The following is a 15464-nucleotide window of genomic DNA, read 5'->3' on the forward strand; positions in this document are numbered from 1 at the left end:
TTGGCCAAAAGTTTTCCTATAGAGGCGTTTCCCTTTAAATGTCTCCTAATCCCACAGTACAGTAGTTAACAGCTGTAGCCGTATGACTAGGAAAGGGAGCGTGTGCCTTGAGGTGAGCAGCACCTTCATAAATAAATCACCTGTTCTTCCTCCTACTAGTAAGCAATAAACAGCAAACAATAGAGCTGCGAGCTGCTACCTGGCAGTAAGAGGTTACAGCCTGAGATAAGCAGATTAAGGACGTGTAGGATATCTTTGTTGTTCTAGTGCTGCCCTTTCAGTCCTTTGCAGCCAGTTCTACTAGTTGCACTTGGCTGTGTGATTGGAGGAACCTTGAGCTGTGCTTCATAAATTATAACTCAGCTTGTAGGAGCATGAATACTACAGCGAGCTGTCCCCTGGGCCTGTCATTGCCTCTCTGCATGCATGTGTAGCTGTTAATAATCTAGTTATCCTTGGATTCCCCCTTGTTCGGCTGTCATTTGAATCTTAAAGACTACACGTAAGTATTTTAAATATTTTTAACTCCTTGTTTGACGTCTTGATATTGTGCGCTGGTTATGTGATTGTATTATATCCAGTCTGCTCTTTGCTCCTACTGATTTAAACAGTCTTTTTGTATTACCATAATTTGGGTGTTGGTGCATTATACTATTGGTTATGTGCATATGGTACAGTCAAACTGTAGAAGCAAACTAGTACTAGTAAACTACAGTCAGCTTTCAAGGGATTATTATGGCTCATTTATCCAAGTCCAAACAGTGCAGTAACTTTGTCATCTAGATCCTGACTACTAATCTTGTGGACAGTGGCTGTAGGGCAGGTGTAGTATATGGTTATTGATATACTAGTAGTTTGGAAGGAGTGGTGTATTTTTTAATTATGCCTATATGGTGGGTCCCATATTTATCAGCACCCCCTCCTGCCACCACTTTTTCAGAAACTTTTGTATTCTCTGCAAATGTGTGCAACAGGAACTGTTTGTAGTACAATGTACAACCTATATCTAATAGTATGCACGTATATTCCACACAGGTGATCTATGCCAAGTACAGCTTAGTTGCAGCTGTACTTGGCACCTTTGTTACTCAATCAGCACGTAAATACTGTGTATGTATACTACTCGATGGTATACCAATTTAGGTAAATTTGCCCTGATACATTCTGTTACATAGTGCCATAGTCAATGCTGTATTTACAGCTAATGCCACCCTAACAATAAATAAAAAAGGACCAAGTCTGGTTCCCTTGGGTGTTAGATCACTATAGATCTCTCCCCTATACACAGAAAGAGATGAAATTTATCAAATCAAAAGTCCCCAACATGAGCCGCTACAGCTGTAACCTCACAGGTAAATTTCACATAACTTCTGACATATGTAGATTTAACCAAGGGGGGAAATTGATTATTTTCTCCAGGCGACAGCATGGTGGCAGCAGCTACATGCAAAGTTGCCCCCCTCAACAATGCCGTACTAGGTACAGGGCCTCGGGTGGTGGCAAATACCGGCCTGGCCACAGGGCATCTCTACCAACCAAAGCAGATTTTTACACTGAGAGTGAATGGGGTAACCTTGTCCCGTACTTTGTTATGGTGTTTTGGTGTGATTCTGCAACCAAGATTCCGCAAATGTGCGGTTTGTAAAGGAAATCTCTCATGGTTGACTGAACTGCAATGGGAAAGGCCATGGGGGATTCTTCTCCACGCTACAAGCCTTTATAAATCCCTCCCTGTTTGGGGAGATCTAATAATCAGGGTCGGTGAGGCAGTTTTTACAATGTATTGTGGCACATGGATGGGATATGTGCTGCTATAGGGAGCATCCATGTGACACTGTATTCTCCCCCAGTTCCCTGCTATACAACCTTGTAAAAAGTTAGATTATTATTGTGGAATTGTTCCCATCTGAAATGTCTGAAGTAGCTGTTTAAACAGGAAACATACATAATTGTGTGTACCTGCAGTGGAATTTAGATACACAATGAATATTTACATAGTAGGAGCCACAAGCAGGCACCTTTCCATTTACTTGAACCTGCTATAATATATTGTGTTACGCATATACAATGAGAATGACCATCTCTAAAATCTCAGGTGTGATGGGGTGTTCCTAGTATGAAGTGGTTAGTACCTACCAAACGGGGTTCAAGAAAAGACACCTGGTGAACTGGCACATAGGTCATGTGTGCCTGCTGGGAGCAAATGCTAGCCTGATCCAATCCCTCAGAAGAGCTACTGTAGCACAAATGCTGAATATGTTAAAGCTAGATGCCTACAGAGGTCTTGTGGTGTTGGTGCCAGGGTCAGAATAGTTTGATGAATTTAGGAGAATCTATGCAATATTAGGTGGGAGGTTTTAAATGGGCATTGTCATAAAATATAATAATAATAATAATAATAATAATAATAATAATAATAATAATAATAATAATAATTAAAGGTAAAGTGTATCGGTAAGTGTGCACTAAGCTGGTACTCTCCCGGCCTTGAACCAGATGACCAAGACGGGGGGGAAAAGTGTGGGACTGGTAAACTTTAACATTAAGGCTTTATGGTGTATTTGCTAAAAATGATTTACCCATCCTGCACAAAATATGTCATCAGCTGCATTGTTACAACCACTGAAATGTAAAGAATTCTTGTTTTTAAGGTCAAAATGGCCTGGAACTCCGTAGGTTTACTATAGAGCTTTAGGTTACTTGCAGTCTCCCCCCCCCCTCCATATTTTACTGTTTGGATAAATAAATTAAAAGGCTGTAAAGAAACATAAAAACTGTTTTTTCCCTCCAAAAACAGCGCCGTACCTGTACTGAGATTGCGTATAGCAGGGCAGTTTCTAGGTAATTTTGGCAACAGGGCGAATCTTGATAAAAGCGCCCCCCCCACACACACACACACACACTCAGTTCAGCCCTGGGGAGGCAAGGGGGGCTTTTAGCAAGATTCGGGTTGTTAGGAAGAAGCAGCGTGTGTATTGCGGCATAGAGCAGTGCAGTGCTCCTACCAAATAATGTTCTACTGAATACAAAATCATTATACAGTGACTCACAGGTGACGTCTTCTTTGATCTGAGGCGTCACTTTCCTTTTCCTCTCCATCCGGCCCCGGCCTCCATGGCAGTTTCTTGCAGCTACAATTCATTTCTTTAGGACCTGCCAGACAAACATCTTAGGCTCCGCACATTTCCAGCAACTTCCTTCCCTTCTCCCACCTACAAGGTCCCAAACTGTATGCTGGGAGAGCTGGGTGACCTCTATTACACTGATATACAGGATGCTGGGAAAGCTGTGTAACCTCCATTACACACTGACATACAGGATGCTGGGAGAGCTGGGTGACCTCCATTATACACTGACATACAGGATGCTGGGAAACCTCCATTAAACTGACATACAGAATGCTGGGAGAGCTGGGTGACCTCCATTATACACTTACATACAGGATGCTGGGAAAGCTGGGTGACCTCCATTACACTGACATACAAGATTCTGAGAAAGCTGGGTGACCTCCATTACACTGACATACAAGATGCTGGGAAAGCTGGGTGACCTCCATTATACACTGACATACAGGATGCTGGGAGAGCTGGGTGACCTCCATTATACTGACATACAGGATGCTGGTAAAGCTTTGTGACCTTCATTATACTGACATACAGGATGCTGGGAAAGCTGGGTGACCTCCATTATACACTGTCATACTGGATGCTGGGAAAGCTGTGTGACCTCATTACACTGATTTACAGGATGCTGGGAAAGCTGTGTGACCTCCATTATACTGACATACAGGATGCTGGGAAAGCTGGGTGACCTTCATTATACACTGCCATATGGGATGCTGATAAAGCTGGGTGAACTCCATTACACTGATATACAGGATGCTGGGAAAGCTGGGTGACCTCCATTATACACTGACATACATGATGCTGGGAAAGCTGGGTGACCTCCATTATACACTGCCATACAGGATGCTGGGAAAGCTGGGTGACCTCTATTACACTGACATACAGGATGCTGAAAGCTGTGTAACCTCCATTATACACTGCCATACAGGGTGCTGGAAAAGCTGGGTGACCTCCATTACACTGCCATACAGAATGCTGGGAGAGCTGGGTAACCTCCATTACACTGACATACAGGATGCTGGGAAAGCTGGGTGACTTGTAAACTTTGGCACCAGGGGCAGGGCTTATCGCGGGGATGGAGCTTATCGCGGAGGGCGGGCTTATCGGGACATATCTGGGCCTCCCTCTGTGCAGGATTCCCCCCACCAGATACTCACCTGTCGCCCTGCTGCCTCCAGCTCCTCTTCTGGGTGAGTCCATCCTCTTCTGGCTTCCGGTGCAGGCAGTCACCTGTTATACAGAGGCCGCCTGAATAGGAAGCCCCTGTGTCTCTGCCCCTGCACGCTGTTTCCCTTAGCTGTGCGTGCGTACACACAGTTAAAGGTCGCTCTGGCCAGGGGATCTGGAACTTATATTCCAGATCACTGGGCAAGATCTGAGCTTGTGGGGAGTGCGGGCCGGGTACTGTCGGGTGCCACAGGGCGCCCCCTAGCTGTGGGCGCCCCGTTCGGTGGCCTGGCTCGCCCGGCCCTAGAAACGGCCCTGGCGTATCGTATTTCAGCTCACTTTCATTTACTTCAGAGGAGTAGATCTGCAAAACCAGTCATGACTCAAGGATGAGGTGCTGTTTCTTGAGAAAAGCAGCCAATGCTTTACAATCCCTATGAGAAATGTATAAAATAGTAGTATTACGTGTCTCTGATAATGTCCTTCTTCAAATTACCACTGAAATAGCGTGCAGCGTTTTAGAGGAAACCTATGGTATGACTAATGAATTTTATGCATTTCATCCGGGGTTGGAAAATAGCTGCAGAGCGTAAAGTATTTTACAAGTAACGAATACATTAGCTTGTTATAATAAGCAAGGACAGAACCGAAATCCAAACCAAATGGAGAGAAGGAGACTTCATTTAGAAAAAGTTCTGCCCATGTGCAATGTGTTGGGTATGTGTTGAACAGGAATCCATCTAAATGTCTCCATGAAATGCGGGACTCTACTGACAGCCCTACAGGGCCACATTATACCCTTTATACCCTTAAGGCTAAAGCCAATCACTGCAAGACTTTAGTTACTTAGCCTAATTTAGTTGCTATTTGCTGGAGTCATCCGAATTATAGTAAGTCAAGTCAAAGCCAGGAATAAATTTTCAAAGAGGAGAAATCTCAGTCTTTCCTGTATGACCTGTTCTCAGTTTATAGTCTATCCCTGGCTTTGGCTTTAAAAAAATCTGTCAGATAAATCTCTCTGTGTAAACACACTATTAGTTGCCAAAAACTACCAGAATCACATGTGCCCAGGACTGACTACTATTCTGCTCTTCCTAAGATCCTATGTATGAATTTTGTCCCTGACCTGATGAACTTATTTGTTTCTTTTTCAAACACAACTGGTCTGTGATTAGAATTTCTTGGGCCTCTAAGCCATCTGTTCCTCTGTGGACCACCAGTCGGCTAGACCCCCTTCTACTGTTGGGAGCCAACCTTCGCCAACCTTCAGTCTTGTTTCACGTCTGTTTTCAGATGTACCACCTCTGAAACTATTGATCTAACTCTACACAAGGGGTAAACACTTTTTTTCTTCTACCATCTGCCATCACAAGGCTCTGGAACCATGTAAGATATGTGCCATCACTACAGCATGAAATCAAGTTACCATGTATATTGCAAATGCTTCAGTTCTGGTGTCTTGGTTGACTCTTTATTTCTACTCTTTTTCACATTTCATTGTGGTAACGCTGGGGAAGACTAGGGTCCAACCATCCACTCCAGCCACCCAATAAATCTGTGACCCCTCTGCCACCAAACTACAAGTACCAGCAGACCATGCCCTGCCACCGTTGCCTTCTCTGGGGAACTGCAGATAGCACATCTTCCTGTATAAACGGGATGCGCTGCTGACATTATTGGAAATGGACTGTCTGAAAACTTCCAGCCAATTTCCCAATATAAAGACTATTAATAACCATAACATAACAGTTTGTAATCTGTGCTCAGATAAGCGCAGTATAGCACTATGACACCAACAGCCTACTTTTAGGTGTTACCCCTCTATGGGTGTTATGTAAACTGTGTTAAACAGCCCACTTGGCTTTTTTTTGTTTGTTTCTTGACTATCTTTGGCCGCCTTATACGGGTACTCTGGTGACATTTTTTTTCTTTCAAATCAATTGTTGTCCCAACGTTATATAGATTTGTAAATTACTTTTTCTTAAAAATCTCAAGTCTTCCAGTACTAATCAGCTGCCGTATGTCCTGCAGGAAGTGGTGTGTTCTTTCTAGTCTGACACAGTGCTCTCTGCTGCCACATCTGTCCATGTCAGGAACTGTCCAGAGCAGTAGCAAATCCCTATAGAAAACGTCTCCTGCTCTGGACAGTTCCTCACACAAGCAGAGGTGGCCACAGAGAGAACTGTGTCATATTGGAAAGAATAAACCAATTCCTGCAGGACATACTGCAGCTGATAAATACTGGAAGACGAGACTTTTAACGAAGTATTTTACAAATCTATATAACTTTATGACACCAGTTCACCTAAAAGAAAAGAAAAAATAGCTTGAGTACTCCTTTAACCCCTGGACGACCCTGGGCGTACCCGTATGTCCTAAGGTCGCTAGGGGAGTTCAGAGGGGTACAGCGCGGCGGCCCTGCTATTAGCGCAATCCCGGATGCTGCTAGGTACCGCTAATAAACTTTTCAAATGCAGCTCTCAAAGTTGACAGCTGAATTTGAAAAGCAGCTTTTCACCTTCCTTGTTGTCTAGTGGGGGGGATCGCACCCCCCCCGCAACGTGGTCGCATGGAGGAGCGATCCCTGCCCCTTATACCGGCTGGGGTCTGCACCGTAATGGTGCTGATCCCGGCTCGGCACTCTATTGTTTTCGGCTGCAGCAGCCGAAAGCAATAGAGTGCCTATCTCATGGATCTATGCAGTATTACTATACAGCATACATCTCTATGAGAGATCAATGTGGATATACTAGAAGTCCCCCAGGGGGGCTTCTAGTGTAAGTGTAAAAAAAAAATGTTTTATTATTAATAAAAAAAAAAACCCTCCCCTAATAAAAGTTTGAATCAACCCCCTTTTCCCATTTTGTACATAAAAATAAATAAATAAACATGTTTGGTATCGCCGCGTGTGTAAATCACCCAAAATATTAATTTAACACATTCCTGATCTCGCACAGTAAACGGCGTAAGTGCGAAACAATTCCAAAGTGCAAAATTGCGCATTTTTGGTCGCATCAAATCCAGAAAAATTGTAAAGAAAGCGATCAAAAAGTCGTATACGCGCAATCAAGGTACCGATAGAAAGTACAGATCATGGCTCAAAAAATTACACCTCACACAGCCCCATAGACTAAAAAAGCGATATAAGCCAGGTAATAGGGCGATTTTAAGGAACATATATTTCTTAAAAAAGGTTTGAAATTTTTAAAAGCCATCAAATAAAATAAAAGTTATACAACTTACATATCGTTGTAATCGTACTGACTTGGGGAAAATATATAACAAGACAGTTGTACTCCAGGGCGAACGGTGTAAAAAAATGCGTTTTTTTTTTTCAATTTCACCACACATTTAATTTTTTTCTGGTTTCGCAGTGTACTTTATGGTAAAATTCAGCCTGTCATTGCAAAGTACAATTGGTGGCGAAAAAAAATAAGGGCTCATGTGGGTTTCTAGGTGAAAAATGCAAGTGCTATGGCCTTTTAAGCACAAGGAGGAAAAAGCGAAAACGCAAAAATTTAAATTGGCCTGGTCCTCTAAGGGTTAAGCCTAGTGGACAGGGTCACAGGGCCATCTATCAGACATTAAGTGCATATGGTGGATATGCCATAAATGTTGGCCATGGAAATACACCTTTAGATTTTCATTGTAATGTAGAGAAGTTCCTAAAATACTCCAATATATGTTATAAAACTCAATTCTTTATTTTATTTATCATCCTTATCCAAAAATGAAGAAATGTCCCAGTGATCCCAGCTCCCCTTATGCTTAGTAACAGCAGGATTTGTGATCAGAGTAACCAGCCGGCGCTGCTCTCTAATCGGTGTGATTGCTATTGTGATATTTCATTAGGAGATAATAGTTTTACCTAAAGCCTCCTTATTATTGACGGTTACTGGCTGGAATCTATCTGCAGGCTTGTTACCAGACTGCACTTTACTGTTTTGCCATCATCTTGCTGTGTTTACTTAAATAACAGTTTTCAGCTACCATTGTGTAGAGGTTATTCACGCTACTTGTTTTTACAGTGTGGACAGTGATTGCATTTAAAGGGCAGTTTCATCACACTCCATTGATTTTATTTCAATAAAATATTACATATTACCATTTTATTATACATGATAGGTAGGGGGCTTCTGTATAGAGGGCCATAAATGTAGGTTTACTGTTTAGTTGGTAGTCTGGGGAACTGTCGGGGAGTCACAATTTATGGATTGAAAACAAAATAGTCTGACTTCTATAGGAGAGTGCTGTGACCATCACTTTTTATTAGTGATGAATCACGTATTAGCTGTACTGTATATTGGTGTTACATTGTAATCCCCCTGTGATGTTAATGAGATGACTAGTGAAATAGGATTAGAAAAGGAAGTGTCAGTCTAATGCCAGACTCAGGAACCTCACTACAAACTGATTTCTTGACAAAAAAGATTTCCAAATTTTTGGAAATATTGTAAATAATAATAACAATAATAGTAATAATAATCAAAAATGGGTAGTCCAAATTAAAAAATGTTTTTAAATCAACTGGTGTCAGAAAGCTGCTGTATGCCCTACAGAAAGTGTTTTTTTCTTTCCAATCTGACACCTCTCTGGGTCAGACTGGAAATAATACACCACTTCCTGTAGGGCATACAGCAGCTGATACTACTACTATACTACAAGTACTGGAAGGCTGAGTTTTTTTAATATAAGTAATTTACAAATCTGAAAAGTTTACTGACACCAGTTGTTGTAAAAACTATTTTTTCCCTCTGGAGTACCCCCTTTAAAGTGAATCTACCATCAGGTAAATTTGCTTTAAGCATTACCCATGTATAGAACAGCACTGGCGCAGGAAAGCTGGTGCCGCATTCCTTTTTTTTTTAACCACAGCCCGGTCCTGTGTATGGCGCCGTTCTATTCACGGGTACCGAGCCGGGGGTTAAGCACTGGAGGCGGGCCAGCCCGCCCCCATTGAGAGGACACCCCTGCCCCTCTATGACGTGGCTCCATTAGAATCAATGGAGCTACGAGACCGGGCCATGGTTCAAAAAAAGGACCGCAGCACCAGCTTCCCAGAGCCAGCGGTGTTCTTTAAGTGGGTAATGCTTAAAGCAAATGTACCTGATGTTACATTCACTTTAAGGCCTAGGAGCTTTTTATTACACATGTCATAGGGCTATTTATCTGGATCTTCTCTTCAGTGATTATAATTCCAGAAGTTAATCGAAGGCTGACACAGGGGCCATTATTGTTTGTTACTGATACAGAAGCCCCAAAACTATTAAATATTCTAATATGATATTAAAGGTATTCGGATAAATTATTATTATTATGTATTTGTTTTATGAGGAAGGGAGAGATTTGACGTATAATTTCATATGTGTCTGTACCAAAGGCTCCATTTTACTTTAAACAATACTAAAGTCAGCCGCTCCCACATCTAGTGGCGGATTTGGTTGTCTGTATAAGGTGGATGGGGGCCTCCCGAGGGATTCTCCATCATGCCCAACCAACCCCAGTCTCCACCAACATAATCTGTCGGTGTAGATAGGGGTTGGGCATGATGGAAAATCACTGCCCGACACCTCTATTCTCTAAGAGATAAGGCACAACCAGAACAGTTTCACAGTCTCGCCACCAGAACACATGAACTTTCGACCGTGAATGTGAGTGTGGCCAATAGCTCCTGCAATTATGTGGCACTATTGCAGCCAACTTGTAACCAGAATGTGAAAGACAAATATATTAAACCTTGATACCACATGGATAAGCAACCAGCCTATACCTGCCTATGCTATGCTTTACTTCATATGTCATTGGAATCCTTAATTAAAGCGTAACTGTCATTTCAGGGTCATTCTTCTGAAAACAATATCTATAGTACAAGTGATTTAAAGAAACTCTGTAATAGGTTTTATTTACTAAAAGAGTTTCCTTCTGTACTGAAAAAGCAATCTCCCAGCCCCCTCACATTAGAAGAAGCAGGATTTCTGTGTCCATTATGCTCTATGGAGAGGGGAGGGGCTGAGAGGAGTGACTGAGTACGGAGCAGTCTTGCAAAGCACAACACCCTGCAATCTTCTCTCAGTAAGTTCCTAGTTAAGCACTGACCTTTCTGACCCCAGAATCCTGCGTTTTAGGTGCCCAGACAGTCTACAAACAGCTGACCTTCATGTCACCTCTTCCTGCTCCCTCATCTCCCTCGGCCCCTCCCCCCGTCATAGGAGATAATGGAGAGAGCAGAACCCGTCTTCACTGGCTTCTTTGTAATGAAGACGTGTTTGCCTGATAATGCACAGATAAGAAGTCGGGGGGGGGGGAGGCTTGGAAATTGCTTCTTGAGTACAGAAAGAGGCTTTTTTGGCTAATAAAACCTATTAGAGAGTTTCTTAAAATCGCTCATACTACTGATTTCTGCAATAAAAAAACAAAAACATGACAGTTACGCTTTAAGTTTTTGCCATAGCACCACCTATAGAATTTGGCAACCCTACACATGCACGCACACGAGTATTCATAACTATAATAAACTCTCAGCTGTACCTGACTCCTAAACTCATATTTTACCTTTTGTCAATTTATACATTTCTTTTGTTTCATAGATGATATATTACACCACCTACACCACTATTATCTGCTCTGATCTGCTTATCTTTTAACTAAGGGAATTTGTGCACTTTGTGTCATGCTGTTGGGATACTTAGTGATCTGCTGAACAATACAGGATCAAGTGTCCAATTATACTACAGCACCACCACAGGTTAACTGAAGGATTACACTATTCTTATTTAAATCAATGGGTTTACCCACTATATGGACAAGTCAGGTCCTCCAGAGGGAAAAGATCCCCTTGCATCCACTTTTGGATCTCAAAATTGTTTAATAACTCTAAAATGTTTTTATTTTTTATTTTTTTTAAACTAGGCGAAGCATGCCTACTGGCAATGATATATCATGTGTAGGTATCACTTTAAAATTCTTGGATTTATTTAGCTGATATACAAGGATAGTGTTTGCCATGCAGCCTTTTGTAAAATAAGCAAATATATATTTAAGAGGTCCAGATTAGGCTATTCTTCTCAACCGGTCATGAAAAATGGAGCATTACAGCTTACTCCACCTCGCTATCATCGGCAAACACTGTTAATGCTGTTAGGAGATTTAAGATATAGAACACAAAAGGCTTGTGATTCCTGTTAGTGCTGGATTTGATTAAAGCACTTTGAAAGCTTTGCTTCTGCTTGTTCTCAATACACATAAATTGGATTTTGTGAGCAGCTCCACAAACACGTCAGACATACGCTGCCGCTGCTTTTTTTTTTCTTTTACAACGTATTCCCTCTCTTGTGTCTGGTTTTTGCTCATGCACCAGAATAAAATTTAGGCTTATAAGGAAGATCAACGGCATATAAAATTCCTGAAAAGTCTGGACAGGCCATCACACTGCAAATACACACATAGAAACATAGGAGATGGTCAGCAGAAAATGACCACTGGGTCTATCTAGTCTGCCCTTTTAGTATTTCCCTTCTTATTTTCTTAGGATATATATATATATATATATATATATATATATATATATCCCAGGCAGGTTTACATTCTTTTTGACAGGAATGTGCAGTAGCCTGGTGTGAACTGAGCCTGTTTTCACTTTTGTGTGGCACACCCGCTTGCTTCTCAGCTTTCTGGCAATGCAAGAGTTAAACTGATCACTGCTAGACTTGATTTATACAGCTTATGCTGCGTTTACACGGAACGATTATCGTTCGAATTTTCGCAATAACAATCACATTTAAGCGATAATCGTTCCCTGTAAACACAGCAAACAATCAAGTGATGAGCGAAAAATCATTCATTTTGATCTTTTAACATGTTCTTAAATCGTCGTTCATCGTTCGCTAAAGATTCACATATCTTTTCGTTTAAACTGTTTTTTAAAGATTCACCCTATGTAAAAGATGGGCGATTTTTCTAACGATTTATTTGTCTAAACGCTGATCGTTATAAAAACTAAATCGTTGCACCAAAATTGTTAAACGATCCATTGGGCGAATTATCGCTTCGTGTAAACGCAGCATTAGTAAGTCTTTTGACTGACGGGTTTCTCTGCCTGTCTGGAAGCTGGAAGATCAGAGCGCTGGTCCAATGGGGATCCGGACCGGGCTCTTGGTCATCATAAAAGAAAGCTGAGGCAGAGTTCCAGCACTGTATTAGGTTTCATACCCTGGTTCCAGCTCCCCCTGTCTATTCCTGCGATCCTCGTCCTAACTCCCTCTCCTTGCTCGACTTTGTTACCTGACCTCTTGCTTGACTTATCCGATTATCCGATCGTTACCTGATTTTGTACTACGCTGCCCTTGCTTGCTGATCTTTTCCCCAACTATCCTCTTACTGTGTCCCTCTTGTTATTGAGTTTACAGAGGTAGTTCTGATCATTCCATAATAGAATTGATTGAGAAAATCTGCAAAAAAACAGTCCTGTGTGAACATAACCCAAGGATATATTGTAGCGGATATGTTGCAGAAAATCCTGTTATTGTCACATGTCGCATTCATCTAAACAAGGCTTACAGAGAGTCATATGCATGTGGGACATCAAACGTGTCATGCTTCCTCTTACTTTTTTGTCCACTATTTGTTTATTCTTATGAATACCCTGATGAAGTCATAGTTACAGATTGCAGAAACATGTTGGGATGTTTGATATAGTTTAATCCAGGTATTAATGCTATTGTGATTACATTAGTGTGAGAGTGACAGTGGGATCATATAGTGTGCGATTGGTGGGGTTACACTTTTGCCTCTTGAAGAGTCTAAAGGGAAGCTAGAGCAAAAAGGTTAGCATGATGCATCATCCCTTTATTTCTGCACTTCTGCCACACCCATCATAATGGATTGATGATTGGATATGAATAATTGGACAACAGAACTGACATTAACCGACAGTCCTTCGCCCCTCCCCCCCACCTCCCATTTGTACTCAGTGGGCAATGTTGTAGAGTTGGTTGTGCATTTGCTACTCTTTGTGAACGATTTAAGTGATAATTGGTAAAAGTTATGTTTCCTTGTGTTCCCAGCTGTGAGAACGGCCATATGTTTTCTGCGGAAACAACCTCATTTAGATGTATGGAACTGATTTTCTGCTGTGGGTGAAGATACCCCATCAGGGATCAGAAGATAGAGATCTGCACATGAGTAGCATGCTAAAATACCTACATCTTATATAAGTGACACAAAGGATATGATCTTTTGTGCAGCTGTCGGAAAAGAGTTGTCAGGTGGGACAGATGATCTTGAACTCTTGCTTAACCCTTGAAAATGTAGTCATAACATGAACACTGGCTGGCAGGTATATGTGACAATGAAAGTGGAAGGGACAATGCATGCCTGATGTAGCTCCTGTGTGAGTTAATGATAACACAGCTTCAACGTTCTGTTCTAAGTATTTTTCTCAAGGTCTACCGGTCAGTTAACTCCGATTCTGAACAATGGATTTGTCAGAAGCATTCTATTATAGATCAGAATATCATTATTCTAGCTCAAGTGTTTTAAGGGATCAAAAGAGGAAACATAGCCACTCCCTCCCCACACACACTTATTAAATTTACTTCCAAAAATAATCCACAAAAAGAGAGGATAGGCAATAATTAATTCACCTTTCCTCAATGACATAATGGTCAAACATGCTTGTTTATAGGGGAATTATAAATGAGTGCAGTGTCTGGGGTATTCTAGATACTAAACGTCTATAGTGGTTGTGTGGTAGAGGAATATCTTGGTAAGTTTAATAAACTGTGTCTGGGTACCTTAAGTTGCATGCATGTACTGTCATTTTGCTTGTCACAGTGTTAAACATTGCAAAGTCAGTATACACTGAGGTACAGAATAATAAAAGTCTAAGGGTTAAAACTGTTGTGTAGTTGCCGACTTCTAGTGGTCACAAGTAGGGAAGTAAGGATTTAGTAACAATTCCACAAGCAGAGGGAAGAGTCTCCCATGTGTAGTGACCCGGTACGGGCACTTAAACCTTTATTGCACCTGAGTAAGGTAACTCCCTCGGGTTCACACAAGTGGGATGAGGTATCTACTGCAGTTAGTGTTTTTCCCACTAGGTGTCACTAGAGTGTCTGCTATTTTCTATGTACGGCTAAAGATGTACCAAGAGTTAACTATTGTGTGTCACATGTTGTCTTTTACCCACTCAGGTGGTCCAGGTGCTTTCCCTCCCTCCTTCAGCCTATCTTCTTCCTCCTCTCTCTCCACACACAGCCCACCAATCGCAGGCAGGGTTGGACGGACCCCTGTAGAAGGGACTTGGTGGAAGGAGTTGGTTGGTTGTAGTCTGTGTTCAGTATGACAGGGACACAACTAAGCAAGCAAGCCACAGTTCTTTCCTATGAGCTACAGAACCACTATGCGGTGCTAGAACTCAACAGGAGGAGAGAAGCCACACAGGGATCACCTTGTCCATGCCAGGAACCTCTCTAAAAGTGCAGGGCGGTTACCTCAGGAGTCATAGAAACTGATTACAGTGAAACAAAGGTACAGAAAGTCTATGTATTCCACTGCGCAGTGCAGGACCATCAGGAAGTCTTGGAGGTCGGCTTAGCCCAGATAACTTGGCCTGGGGCTCGTACTCACCACCAGGATGGATAGCTTGCAACTAGGGGGCAAAAGGCAGTCAGACTAGAGTTCATACATGAGTACAAGTATCTCTCTATTTCTCTCTCTATAGTCTCTATATTTCTCTTCTACACACATCTGCTGTTCCAGGTAGAGTACACTTTTACATTGGACACGGCCCCTCAGGCAACTGTTGTTTCTTTTTTTTTGTATTGACCTATGTATTTATTCGTATTTCTTTCTAGTTGCTACCGTTGCATAAAGGAGACGTCTTGAAGACGCAAAATTAAGATCTATTACTTTGTTATATAACTTCATTAAAATAAATGTATATATGTTTTCTTTACATATATAATTCCGTTAAGTTGCAGCAGTAAGGTGCGATACAGGCCCTTCTGCTGCGACCGTTTGTGTCAGAGACTTAGACATAAAACAGAATATAAACATTTGTCGCACTGTAAATCCTGACAATTAAATATAATACATGGATTAGATGGTGAGTAGATACTTGGTGTTTTGCTATATTTGTAATGTCACCGACCATTGTGACAAGTTAAAAACTTT

At 41.7% G+C, this 15464-nt stretch overlaps 1 protein-coding gene across 1 annotated transcript in view; it reads left to right on the forward strand.

Moving 5' to 3' along the window:
- The first annotated feature begins 308 nt into the window (after positions 1 to 308).
- Positions 309 to 15464, forward strand: part of PDE4D (phosphodiesterase 4D) — a 968497-nt gene continuing 953341 nt past the window's right edge. Inside the window, exon 1 of the mRNA XM_069962734.1 lies at positions 309 to 502. The gene's annotated coding sequence lies outside the window, so the exon portion shown is untranslated. The remainder of the gene's footprint in view (positions 503 to 15464) is intronic.

This window comes from Dendropsophus ebraccatus, chromosome 3 (assembly GCF_027789765.1).
Source record: "Dendropsophus ebraccatus isolate aDenEbr1 chromosome 3, aDenEbr1.pat, whole genome shotgun sequence".
NCBI lineage: Eukaryota > Metazoa > Chordata > Amphibia > Anura > Hylidae > Dendropsophus > Dendropsophus ebraccatus.